At 33.7% G+C, this 14226-nt stretch overlaps 1 protein-coding gene across 1 annotated transcript in view; it reads right to left on the bottom strand.

Moving 5' to 3' along the window:
* The window catches only part of LOC138319642 (UDP-GalNAc:beta-1,3-N-acetylgalactosaminyltransferase 2-like), a 247000-nt gene that overhangs the window by 127695 nt on the left and 105079 nt on the right, over positions 1-14226 (bottom strand). The gene's annotated exons all lie outside the window — the stretch shown is intronic.

The raw sequence follows: 14226 nt of genomic DNA, 5'->3' as shown, positions 1-14226 counted from the left end.
TAGAATATATAGACAGAGTTAGAATATTGACATAGTTAGAATATTGACATAGTTAGAATATAGACAGAGTTAGAATATAGACAGAGTTAGAATATAGACAGAGTTAGAGTTAGAATATAGACAGAGTTAGAATATAGACAGAGTTAGAATATTGACAGAGTTAGAATATAGACATAGTTAGAATATTGACATAGTTAGAATATTGACAGAGTTAGAATATAGACAGAGTTAGAATATTGACAGAGTTAGAATATAGACAGAGTTAGAATATAGACAGAGTTAGAATATTGACAGAGTTAGAATATAGACAGAGTTAGAATATAGACAGAGTTAGAATATAGACAGAGTTAGAATATAGACATAGTTAGAATATAGACAGAGTTAGAATATAGACAGAGTTAGAATATAGACAGAGTTAGAATATAGACAGAGTTAGAATATTGACAGAGTTAGAATTGGACAGAAATATAGACAGAGTTAGAATATAGACAGAGTTAGAATATAGACAGAGTTAGAGTTAGAATATAGACAGAGTTAGAATATTAGACAGAGTTAGAATATAGACAGAGTTAGTTAGAATATTAGACAGAGTTAGAATATTAGAACATAGTTAGAATATAGACAAGAGTTAGAATATAGACATAGTTAGAATATAGACAGAGTTAGAATATAGACAGAGTTAGAATATAGACAGAGTTAGAATATAGACAGAGTTAGAATATAGACATAGTTAGAATATAGACAGAGTTAGAATATAGACAGAGTTAGAATATAGACACAGTTAGAATATAGACAGAGTTAGAATATAGACAGAGTTAGAATATTGACAGAGTTAGAATATATAGTTTAGAATATAGACAGAGTTAGAATATAGACAGAGTTAGAATATAGACAGAGTTAGAATATAGACAGAGTTAGAATATAGACAGAGTTAGAATATAGACAGTTAGAATATAGACAGAGTTAGAATATAGACAGAGTTAGAATATTGACATAGTTAGAATATAGACATAGTTAGAATATAGACAGAGTTAGAATATAGACATGAGTTAGAATATAGACAGAGTTAGAATATAGAATAGAGTTAGAATATAGACAGAGTTAGAATATAGACATAGTTAGAATATAGACAGAGTTAGAATATAGACATAGTTAGAATATAGACAGAGTTAGAATATAGACAGAGTTAGAATATAGACAGAGTTAGAATATAGACAGAGTTAGAATATTGACATAGTTAGAATATAGACAGAGTTAGAATATAGACAGAGTTAGAATATAGACAGAGTTAGAATATAGACAGAGTTAGAATATTGACAGAGTTAGAATATAGACAGAGTTAGAATATAAGACAGAGTTAGAATATAGACAGAGTTAGAATATAGACAGAGTTAGAATATAGACAGAGTTAGAATATAGACATAGTTAGAATATAGACAGAGTTAGAATATAGACAGAGTTAGAATATAGACAGAGTTAGAATATAGACAGAGTTAGAATATAGACAGAGTTAGAATATAGACATAGTTAGAATATAGACAGAGTTAGAATATAGACATAGTTAGAATATAGACAGAGTTAGAATATAGACAGAGTTAGAATATAGACAGAGTTAGAATATAGACAGAGTTAGAATATTAGACAGAGTTAGAATATAGACAAGTTAGAATATAGACAGAGTTAGAATATTGACATAGTTAGAATATAGACAGAGTTAGAATATTAGACAGAGTTAGAATATAGACATAGTTAGAATATAGACAGAGTTAGAATATAGACATAGTTAGAATATTGACAGAGTTAGAATATAGACAGAGTTAGAATATAGACAGAGTTAGAATATAGACAGAGTTAGAATATAGACAGAGTTAGAATATAGACAGAGTTAGAATATAGACAGAGTTAGAATATTGACATAGTTAGAATATAGACAGAGTTAGAATATTGACAGAGTTAGAATATAGACAGAGTTAGAATATAGACAGAGTTAGAATATAGACAGAGTTAGAATTAGAATATAGACAGAGTTAGAATATAGACAGAGTATATTGACAGAAGTTAGAATATAGACAGAGTTAGAATATAGACAGAGTTAGAATATAGACAGAGTTAGAATATAGACAGAGTTAGAATATAGACAGAGTTAGAATATAGACAGAGTTAGAATATTGACATAGTTAGAATATAGACAGAGTTAGAATATATTGACAGAGTTAGAATATAGACAGAGTTAGAATATAGACAGAGTTAGAATATAGACAGAGTTAGAATATAGACAGAGTTAGAATATAGACATAGTTAGAATATAGACAGAGTTAGAATATAGACAGAGTTAGAATATAGACAGAGTTAGAATATAGACAGAGTTAGAATATTGACAAAGTTAGAATATAGACATAGTTAGAATATTTGGACATAGTTAGAATATAGACAGAGTTAGAATATTGACAGTAGTTAGAATATTGACAGAGTTAGAATATAGACAGAGTTAGAATATAGACAAGAGTTAGAATATAGACAGAGTTAGAATATAGACAGAGTTAGAATATAGACAGAGTTAGAATATAGACAGAGTTAGAATATAGACAGAGTTAGAATATAGACAGAGTTAGAATATTGACAGAGTTAGAATATAGACAGAGTTAGAATATAGACAGAGTTAGAATATAGACAGAGTTAGAATATAGACAGAGTTAGAATATAGACAGAGTTAGAGTTAGAATATAGACAGAGTTAGAATATAGACAGAGTTAGAATATAGACAGAGTTAGAATATAGACAGAGTTAGAATATAGACAGAGTTAGAATATAGACAGAGTTAGAATATAGACATAGTTAGAATATAGACAGAGTTAGAATATTGACATAGTTAGAATATAGACAGAGTTAGAGTTAGAATATAGACATAGTTAGAATATAGACAGAGTTAGAATATAGACAGAGTTAGAATATAGACATAGTTAGAATATAGACATAGTTAGAGTTAGAATATAGACAGAGTTAGAATATAGACAGAGTTAGAATATAGACAGAGTTAGAATATAGACAGAGTTAGAATATAGACAGAGTTAGAGTTAGAATATAGACAGAGTTAGAATATAGACAGAGTTAGAATATAGACAGAGTTAGAATATAGACATAGTTAGAATATAGACATAGTTAGAATATAGACAGAGTTAGAATATAGACAGAGTTAGAATATAGACAGAGTTAGAATATAGACAGAGTTAGAATATAGACAGAGTTAGACATAGATATATGAGAGTTAGAATATAGACAGAGTTAGAATATAGACATAGTTAGAATAGACATAGTTAGAATATAGACAGAGTTAGAATATAGACAGAGTTAGAATATAGACATAGTTAGAATATAGACAGAGTTAGAATATAGACAGAGTTAGAATATTGACATAGTTAGAATATAGACAGAGTTAGAGTTAGAATATAGACAGAGTTAGAATATAGACATAGTTAGAATATAGACAGAGTTAGAATATAGACAGAGTTAGAATATTGACAGAGTTAGAATATAGACAAGAGTTAGAATATAGACAGAGTTAGAATATAGACAGAGTTAGAATATAGACAGAGTTAGAATATAGACAGAGTTAGAATATAGACAGAGTTAGAATATAGACAGAGTTAGAATATTGACATAGTTAGAGTTAGAATATTGACAGAGTTAGAATATAGACAGAGTTAGAATATTGACAGAGTTAGAATATAGACAGAGTTAGAATATAGACAGAGTTAGAATATAGACAGAGTTAGAATATAGACAGAGTTAGAGTTAGAATATAGACAGAGTTAGAATATTGACATAGTTAGAATATAGACAGAGTTAGAATATAGACAGAGTTAGAATATAAGACAGAGTTAGAATATTGACATCCCCGTAGTTAGAATATAGACAGAGTTACTACCCCCTGTGTATTTCTTATACCAGAACTTACACGCCCTGTGTGATATTAGCACAGAGTTTACACCCACTGTGTCAAGTCAGACAGAGTTTAGCACCCCCCTGTGAATATTTCAGGATCAGAATACAACCCACCTGTGTATTTAGACAGAGTATACAACACCCTACATATTAATAACAGACACAGAGTTAACACCAACACACTGTGTATTTAGACAACAGACTATACAGACCCCTAATGAGATAACTAGGACAGGGATTATACCCCCATGATCATTAATTAACGACAGAGATTACACCACCCTGTAGTATGTAATAACAGATTTACACCCCCTATGATAATTATTAACTCAGTCAGAGTTAACACCACCCAAAATTAATTGTAATCTTTTAAAAACAATCAATGTGCTTGATCAGACAGAGTTTTCACGCCCCTGTGTATTTAGACAGAGTTACATCCAACTTAGTGTACACTTTAATAAGATCAGAGTTACACCCCGGCTTATTGTGTATCAGAGGAGCAGAGTTACACCCCCTGTTACACCCCCTGTATTTAGACAGAGTTACACCCCCCGTGTGTATTTACACCCCCCCCGTGTGTATTTTAGACAGAAGTTGACGACCCCCTAGTTACACAGAGTACAGCCCCCTGTGTATTTAGACAGAGTACGAATTCGCCCATTTGTATTTTAGACATAAGTTATCAGTGTGTATTGAGACAGAGTTACACCCCCTGGTTGTATTTAGACAGAGTTACACCCCCTGTGTAATCAGACAGAGTTACACCCCCTGTGTATTTAGACAGAGTTACACCCCTTGTGTAACTAGACAGAGTTATACCCCCTGTGTATTAAGACAGAGTTACACCCCCATGTATTAAGACAGAGTTACACCCCCTGTGTATTTAGACAGAGTTACACCCCTTGTGTAATCAGACAGAGTTACACGCCCTGTGTATTAAGACAGAGTTACACCCCTTGTGTAATCTAGACAGAGTTTACACCCCTGGTGTATCATAAGACAGAGTTACACCCCCTGTGTATTTAGACAGAGTACACCCCTGTGTAATAGACAGAGTTACATCCCCTGTGTATTTAGACAGAGTTACACCCCTGTGTATTTAGACAGAGTTACACCCCTGTGTATTTAGACAGAGTTACACCCCCTGTGTATTTAGACAGAGTTACACCCCTGTGTAATCAGACAGAGTTACACCCCTGTGTATTATTAGACAGAGTTACACCCCTGTGTAATTAGACAGAGTTACACCCCTGTGTATTATAGACAGAGTTACACCCCCATGTGTATTTAGACAGAGTTACACCCCCTGTGTAATTAGACAGAGTTACACCCCTGTGTAATTAGACAGTTTACACCCCAGTGTATTTAGACAGAGTTACACCCCTTGTGTAATTAGACAGAGTTACACCCCGTGTATTTAGACAGAGTTACACCCCTTGTATAGACGAGTTACATTTGTATTTAGACAGAGTTACACCCCTGTGTATTTAGACAGAGTTACACCCCCTGTGTATTTAGACAGAGTTACATCCCTGTGTATTAGACAGAGTTACATCCCCTGTGTATTTAGACAGTTAGTATTTAGACAGTTACACCCCTGTGTATTTAGACAGAGTTACATCCCTGTGTATTTAGACAGAGTTACATCCCTGTGTATTTAGACAGAGTTACATCCCCTGTGTATTTAGACAGAGTTACAACCCCCTGTGTATTTAGACAGAGTTACACCCCCTGTGTATTTAGACAGAGTTACACCCCATGTAACTAGACAGGGTTACACCCCCTGTGTATTTAGACAGAGTTACACCCCTGTGTAACTAGACAGAGTTACACCCCCTGTGTATTTAGACAGAGTTACACACCTGTGTAACTAGACAGGGTTACACCCCCTGTGTATTTAGACAGAGTTACACACCTGTGTAACTAGACAGAGTTACACCCCCTGTGTATTTAGACAGAGTTACACACCATGTGTATTTAGACGAGTTACACTTCTGTGTATTTAGACAGAGATACACTCCCTGTGTAACTAGACAGAGTTACACCCCTGTGTAACTAGACAGAGTTACACCCCTGTGTATCTTTTCCCTAGCAACCACATTATATCACTGAGAGAGAATATGTACTACCACTGTTTTATATCACTAGATCCGTATTTGGCTTTTATTCTGTGCTAACATTGTACTTCTCATTGTCGTTACAATAGATATTATGAGCCTCTAACCTATTCTTTACAAGAAAAGCTCTAATATAAATGAGTGCTTTAGGAGACAGCTGTCCGGAAGGTTTCTATTATTAGTAGATACATACTGGGCTACATACTTGTATTCGCCTCCTTCACCTTAATTGCTGTTACAGACTCAACACTTCAAGCCTTCTTGATCTGATCACATTAAGGTCTTTACGCAAATATTTACTCTGAATGTTTTTTCAATATCACAATATTCGTTATCACTAAGCAGTTACATACATAGTGGGTCAGGTCGTTAAAATTTTGACAGGATATTGGAAAACATGCAACCTATCTCAAAGACGCACCCACACAAGGCCAGTCTGGGAAAACACACCCTGATAAAAGATAATGGCTTTGACTAAAATATTTACATAATTTGTTTTTATACATTACATCTATCTGCTACATGAAAATAAAGATGCTCTAAAATTTTCATTCTTTTAAATCTACACAAGTATTTTGAGAGAAATGACAAATGATTTCATTAGAAGTAAAAGGTCTTAGTCTCCATACACACTCTTGAATGTTTGCTGTAGATGTGTTTGACCTCTGACATTGAGGTCAAGGTCAAAATAATCTATGAGTTATTATCTTAAACCTCACATCAACTCAGCAATACAAGTTTCATATCTACTCATGTAAAACAGTCTATATAATCTTTTTGGTTGATGTAATCCGATAGGTTCAGTAGATGCAAGTATTATACTGCAAGCTTGATAAAGATGTGATTAAATGGACTGAAATATGTCATTAGAAAAATCCTTATAGAAGAGCAATGAAAAGCTTAAGAACCTAAAAAAGTGAAACTTTTCTTTATTCAAGATTTTTTTTCTGTAGGTCATAATGTAAAAATGTATGAAAGAAGAGACTGTTGGTGATCCTTAATAAATAGGTCACATTTTAAAAGATAATACTCAGCTTCTTCATCTTATACATTGAACCAAAAAATAAATCCTACTCCAGTTTTAAAATTCCTCAATCCATCTAAATTGTCAAAGATCTAGGAGATTAGTAGCTGTGACCATAGTTCTACAATGTTTGTACCTCATGACATTGTCCAGTCTGCTGGTTGTTGACACTGGTCAGCCCTACTCCGTCTGGACAGCCCTCACAATTAACACAGAATTTAGGAGCCCACAGAGACCAACAGATATATATTGAAGGTCTAACCAGACAAATGGTACTATAGTCATTGCTTACAAAGGTAATTAAATCTGAACATATTGAGAAAGGCATTAGTGTCATATCTGGCTGTGGGATACTGTGGAACAGAATGTCATTAGTGGACAAAGTGAAGATCACAAAGCAGACATTAAATCAATGTAATTAGTCAAGAACCAGGCATGTTGGGTCCCATTAGACAGACCTGTTGATAATGCTTATAACACCACATAGTCTTCAGGTAAAAGTTATTAATATATCCATATATTAACAAATAATTCAAATCTACAGCCACAATATATATAGATACACTAAATTCAGCAAATACTTATACCCATAAGGTATATACACGTATCTTGCTTTAACTTTAAATTTGCTTGTTGATTTCATTTGTTGGATCTATCATACCAAAACAGCCAATGTTATTTTAAGGTTCATGTAATGGCTTTAACCAGTGATATTTTGCAAGCCTAAAACGCATTACTGTGCTGCAATTGAACAGAACTAATTTCATTAATTGTTGGTATATACCCTGGCTAACTGTCAGTCTTACTGTTGATATGTAATTTGTGAAGCTGCTTGTAAATTTCAGTAAAATAAGAGAAAAAATGTATATTTCTGGAGAAGACATAGAACTCGTGTGAATTGCATGGATGGCACCAAATAAACATGCTATCGTGTTCAGTAGTGACTATGCCAGGTACTCCAACAGTTTGTTTGGCAAAATCGGACCAGCGAATAGCGCAGGAGCCTATTGTTGTAAATGCAAATGGCTGCTTTAAATGGCGGATCACAAATATAGCATATAAAAAGACATTTTAATTGATACAAGTGCTCTTATATACACTATAAGGTACTCTGAACATGACAAGAAGAATATTTACGAAAAAAATAGTTAAAATGTGGACTTTGAGGCTCTTTCCGGAAATTTGCATTTTTCGCCCCAAACAGATTGTTTGAACTATTTTTTTCGTGAAGAGTCTTCTTGTTACGTTCAGAGTACCTTTTGGTGTCTATAAAAACATTTGTATCAATTGAGATGGCTTCTTACATGCATACATTGAACCAAAAAATAAATCCTACTCCAGTTTTAAAATTCCTCAATCCATCTTAATTGTCAAAGATCTAGGAGATTAGTAGCTGTGACCATAGTTCTACAATGTTTGTACCTCATAACATTGTCCAGTCTGCTGGTTGTTGACACTGGTCAGCCCTACTCCGTCTGGACAGCCCTCACAATTAACACAGAATTTAGGAGCCCACAGAGACCAACAGATATATATTGAAGGTCTAACCAGACAAATGGTACTATAGTCATTGCTTACAAAGGTAATTAAATCTGAACATATTGAGAAAGGCATTAGTGTCATATCTGGCTGTGGGATACTGTGGAACAGAATGTCATTAGTGGACAAAGTGAAGATCACAAAGCAGACATTAAATCAATGTAATTAGTCAAGAACCAGGCATGTTGGGTCCCATTAGACAGACCTGTTGACAATGCTTATAACACCACATAGTCTTCAGGTAAAAGTTATTAATATATCCATACATTAACAAATAATTCAAATCTACAGCCACAATATATATAGATACACTAAATTCAGCAAATACTTATACCCATATAATTCAGCAAATACTTATACCCATAAGGTATATACATGTATCTTGCTTCAACTTTAAATTTGCTTGTTGATTTCATTTGTTGGATCTATCATACCAAAACAGCCAATGTTATTTTAAGACATACAGTGCCTTTTGATAGAAGCTACATCATACCTGGTGACTACATCACATAGCTAAATATGAGAGATATGTTGCTTGCCATCCTCAAACAGAATATCCTGGTAAACCTAACATATATAACCACCACAGTACAGACCAGTTATTTTCACATGTGATGGATAACAACTGACATAAACCTTGTTTCCTCATTCCCTTAATGACCTTGACCCCTGACAAATCCATCGTTTCTATGAAATAATACCACTTTACTGAACCAAATCTAACACAAAAATAGCAACAAGGACAAAATCTTTGGCATCAAACATTGATATCACCATGGAAACTCATTTACTTTGGCATTTCCTTATACAGGTAGCTTTAATGCGAAATTCTCCAAGTAGACCCTTGCTGATCAGAATTTGAGTTTTTGGATCGACAGACATTGCAGCCTGATGGCGCCATAGTAAAGCTGGTGGTCAGTGAAGTAAGTCTATGGAGTAATGGTTACAGATTTTAATTCCATCAGAGACTTCCGCTGAGTACCTGTACACTCCTGTATTAACAGCTTATGTAATAGCGCAGTACACATGGGTTAATGTACTTTTATCTTGATGGAAGACTTTTTAGTGGTTGGAATATATGATATACAATATTGACTGCTTCAGTGACTAGACAATTCATCTTGGAGAGGAGTACAGAGCAATGTGGTGTATGGGGCAAAAGATTATAGTTTCTTTATTGATTGGGGTCAAAGATTGTAGTTTGTTTGTTTATTGAATGGGGTAAAAGATTGTAGTTTGTTTGTTTATTGATTGGGGCAAAAGATTATAGATTACAGTTTCTTTATTGATTGGGGCCAAAGATTGTAGTTTGTTTGTTTATTGATTGGGGCAAAAGATTATAGTTTGTTTATTGATTGGGGCAAAAGATTATAGTTTCTTTATTGATTGGGGCCAAAGATTGTAGTTTGTTTGTTAATTGATTGGGGTCAAAGATTGTAAGAGGAGTTTCTTATTGGTCAATCAAAGAGGAGTTTCTTATTGGTCAAAGAACAAGAGTTCTTTTTATTGATCAACAGGAGCTTTTTGTTGGTCAATTAAGAGAAGTTTTATATTGGTCTATCAGCAAAAAGGGAGCTTGCCCTATTGCTCATCCAAACATGGGTTTCTTATTGATCAATCAAACAGGAGTTTCTTATTGGTCAATCAGCAAAGAAAGGAGTTCCTTATTGGTCAATTAAAACAAGATACATAAAATAATTAATCAAACTGTTGGTTCCTCATTAAATAACAAATTAATCAGAAGCTTAGTTCCTTTGTGCTGATCCAATAGCATTATAATATTGTAAACAGGAGCTTTCTTATCAAAAGGCCAACAAAACAGGAACTTCCTTACAGAAATCTAAATACCCAATGAAATAGGAGCTTCTTTACATCCAATCAAATTTGAGATTCTTAACAACAAATATGTCAGAATAAAACGTTTCATACTGATTCAAATGACAGAACAATACATATCATGATCCTGACATTGTGTTTAAAATAAAGTCTGATGTTTCAATTTATATGTGAAAAATGATGATACGCTGGAATGACAGTGTAGATGTCAAGTGATATATCAGTAGAAATGAAAAGGTCATGAATTCATCCTCTGGAGAAATTCCGAGACTATAATCCAAAATCTCTGGTCAGTTATACTGCTAAGGTCAACGCTGGATTGATCTGCTTTAACCAATCAGGACACAACACATTGTAGGAATGATGCCATATTTAGAAGTCATGACTGCATCAATTTACCAAATTAAACAATAAAAATGTACCGTACATTTTCTACAGCCCACATACTGTCTATAATTGTGTCGTTTATTGTCACTGTCGTGCGTCACACAGACAAGAAATCCTACTTTTAATTCTTATCTGTGAACTGTTGAACATAAATCAGTAAATCAGAAATCATCTATAGATCAAATTCAACAGAAGAAACACCCTACAGAATAATTCATGTACGACAGGAAAGAGGAAGGGAATTCAGTCATGAATTGCCTCCCCTTAATTTTAGATCTCTAATTTACAACACTAAATCTTTTTAAATAAACACTTTACTTCTCCTGGTCTGAGAAACAATAGTTTGCTATTTGAAGATTAAATAATTTTTATTCTAACACCATTTCCATAATGCATAAAAGCTTCTGTGTTCCTCACAAATGGCACATTAAACTTTCAAAGATTCCACTGTACAAGGCATAAACATAAAACCCTTCAATATCATTTAAACAATTTCAAACTTTTTAGCCGGATTTCTTTCCTTCAAAAGCTTAAAAAGGACCCCTTTGATCTTCATGAAATACAGTCTTAAAATCACCATTACAATATTAATTATCGTACAACAGCTTGAGTTGTGACCCTTGTTTTCATCAACATGTCATAAAACTCACAAACAAGATAGTAATTACATCGAATATTCATAATTATCTAATGAAACCTGATGAGATCCTATGGAATTACCAGGTGTTGGGACCACAAAGACACCTGCTGACTGAACATAAAACCATGACATTGTCAGGACAAATTGATAGCCAACATCCCAAGGCCTCTGGGTACAAATATCTGTCCTAGCCAATATCCCCAGGCTTTACGTTGGGCAGCTGGATAGAATGGCATTGAACAAATGCAGGGAGGTATTGCATATGCCCATGATATCCAACGTCCTGGACAAGGTCAGCTTTCTATCCAGTGGAGTGATTATACAGAACTTGTCCGTTGGGCACTGGATAGGTTGAACAAATGCAGGGAGGTTTGCATATGCCCAGCCAACGTCCTGGACAAGTGCTTTCTATACAGCATGGAGTGATTATACAGAACTTATAATTACATACCTATAATTAACCTTGACCACCTATTGTCAAATGTTCATTAAACATAAACAAAAGATTATAGATATCAAATGGTGAAAGCCTTTTCATCCTAAAATGCATATCAGTAAACATTTTGACTACAGCCTTAGCTTCCATTCAGGTGCCTTTGGCAGTTTGTTTCAGTGGGATAGTACTATAAAACAAAGGCTGTTCTTTGATATCAGGAAATAATCATAACTGTCAAAGTCTCTCAAACCACAACCATTCAATCCATTCCTGCAGACAAGGAAGCAAAATTCCATGAAATAGCTGTTGATAAATAATGACAACACAGAACCAATCTCTTACCATGATATATCAAACACTCATTCTTTCCCTGTACTCTCAATGATACGCTTGATGTCATATTATCAGTTACCAATCTTCATAGAAATAAAATTTTGTCAAAACTTCAGAGTTTTATTTCAAGAGAAAGTACCATAGTACATTTCTGTATCCAACATACCATCTATACACCATGATGGGGGACAATAAAACTATCATAGCCAGACACACAAAGTTGATATTCAAACAGACATAAAAATGACATTGTCTAGTATTTCATGGTTACAAGATAATGTTTTCCTCTGTAGAATTGATGCCCCCGCCCCTTTAAAGCCCATCAGATAAGTTGGCCTCTACCAATATGTCTTAATGTTACATCATAAGTTTCTTTATAATGGTTTTAATCAAGTTCAAATCTCTGTAAAATGGATTAAAATTCAATGTTTATTAATCTCCTGATTTCAATCAATGTTAAGATAATGTTAATTAAACAATTTCTACTTTTCAAAAGGGCTAAGTAACAGTTCATGAAACAGGATTTGGAAGGTTCCTTGCATGCCATGCTACAAAATAAAAATTTCAAGAAACTTCAAATGTGTTGCCAATCAAGATGTCAATTTCACATGCAGATTTGGAAGAAAAATAAACTCATTGCTTGACAATAAACATACTGATATAGAAAAGTGATCAACTTGATTTTTGCTGAGCTGACTGAAATAATAACAAGTGACCGTTTCCATTAAAAACAGATGACAGTTGATGTATCAGATGAAGGTAATAATACAGTTTCTAGTTAAACAGTCAACTTACTGCTATAGTCATCATATACATAAAACTTTATTTATGATTGTTGACTGAACTTAATGGTGACATCCAAATACGGTATATCTATATGACAAAAACCTTTTTAAATGATAATCAACCATAAAGCAGACGACAGCGTTATTTGTTTCTATATATGAAAATGTGATGCATGTTCCCAGACACACGTAAAATGACAAATTCAATATTTTCTCATGTTTATGGATCATTCCAATATAAATTGTCAGTATTCGATTTGCTCCTGTCTAAAAACTTAGCAGTATATTATTTATGTTTGGTAATTACACATTTTGTGATATCTACGTCATGCTGAGCGTCATAGAAATTCAAATTATGCATCCTCTGTAAATTTGTCAGAAAGTGTCAACGACATAATAGTCGTTTCCTGAAAAAATATGGTATTGATCATAAATCCTAATTGTACACAAAATGGAGACGACAAATATATACAGAGTTGGCATGACAGGAAGTGATCTCCTGGACGGCTCGCGTCACTGACTCGACAAAATCCTTTTGTCGTGTCATTCCATGTTTCTGAATCGGATCAGGAAGAAAAAATATACGTAAAAACTATGGAATGTTTAAAGACATATATCACTATATCCACATTTTTGGTGAGGGTAAGGTTAAAAAAATCCTTCATTCCCCCATTGAGACAGGGGATTCTCCATTTGATTGATACTTAATTGACAAACACAAGGCTTGCTAAGAGAATATGACTTCATAACAACAATAGCATGACGTCACAGCAATATTGAATTGATGTCACACCAATGTCATTCATGGTCTCACCCTGAAGGGGGTAAACTATTCTATTATGAATTAATCATTATTCACTCTGGCCTGTTAGACTAATATTACTGATAGATATTACAGCAATTTTGGACTTCGGTTCTGAAATGTTGGATAGAAAAGAGTAATAGTAGGGAGACAGCAAGGATTAGTAAATCTACAAAGAGGCTACAAAGATACCTGTAACAATAGCGTATTTGCATATTAAAGGAACCATTTGGTAACACATTTTATTAAAATGAAAACCAATAGATGTTCAGAAATTTTTAGTGATGCAACAGTTGTCATAGGATGACTAAAAAACAATGTTTTCAAAGGGCTTGGTTTCTGTACCAATTGTTGTTTAGCTATCATAATTAAATACCTTGTTTGA

The sequence above is a fragment of the Argopecten irradians genome, chromosome 3, assembly GCF_041381155.1.
Source record: "Argopecten irradians isolate NY chromosome 3, Ai_NY, whole genome shotgun sequence".
In the NCBI taxonomy this organism is placed as follows: domain Eukaryota; kingdom Metazoa; phylum Mollusca; class Bivalvia; order Pectinida; family Pectinidae; genus Argopecten; species Argopecten irradians.
This window is presented reverse-complemented; position numbering and strand designations above follow the sequence as displayed.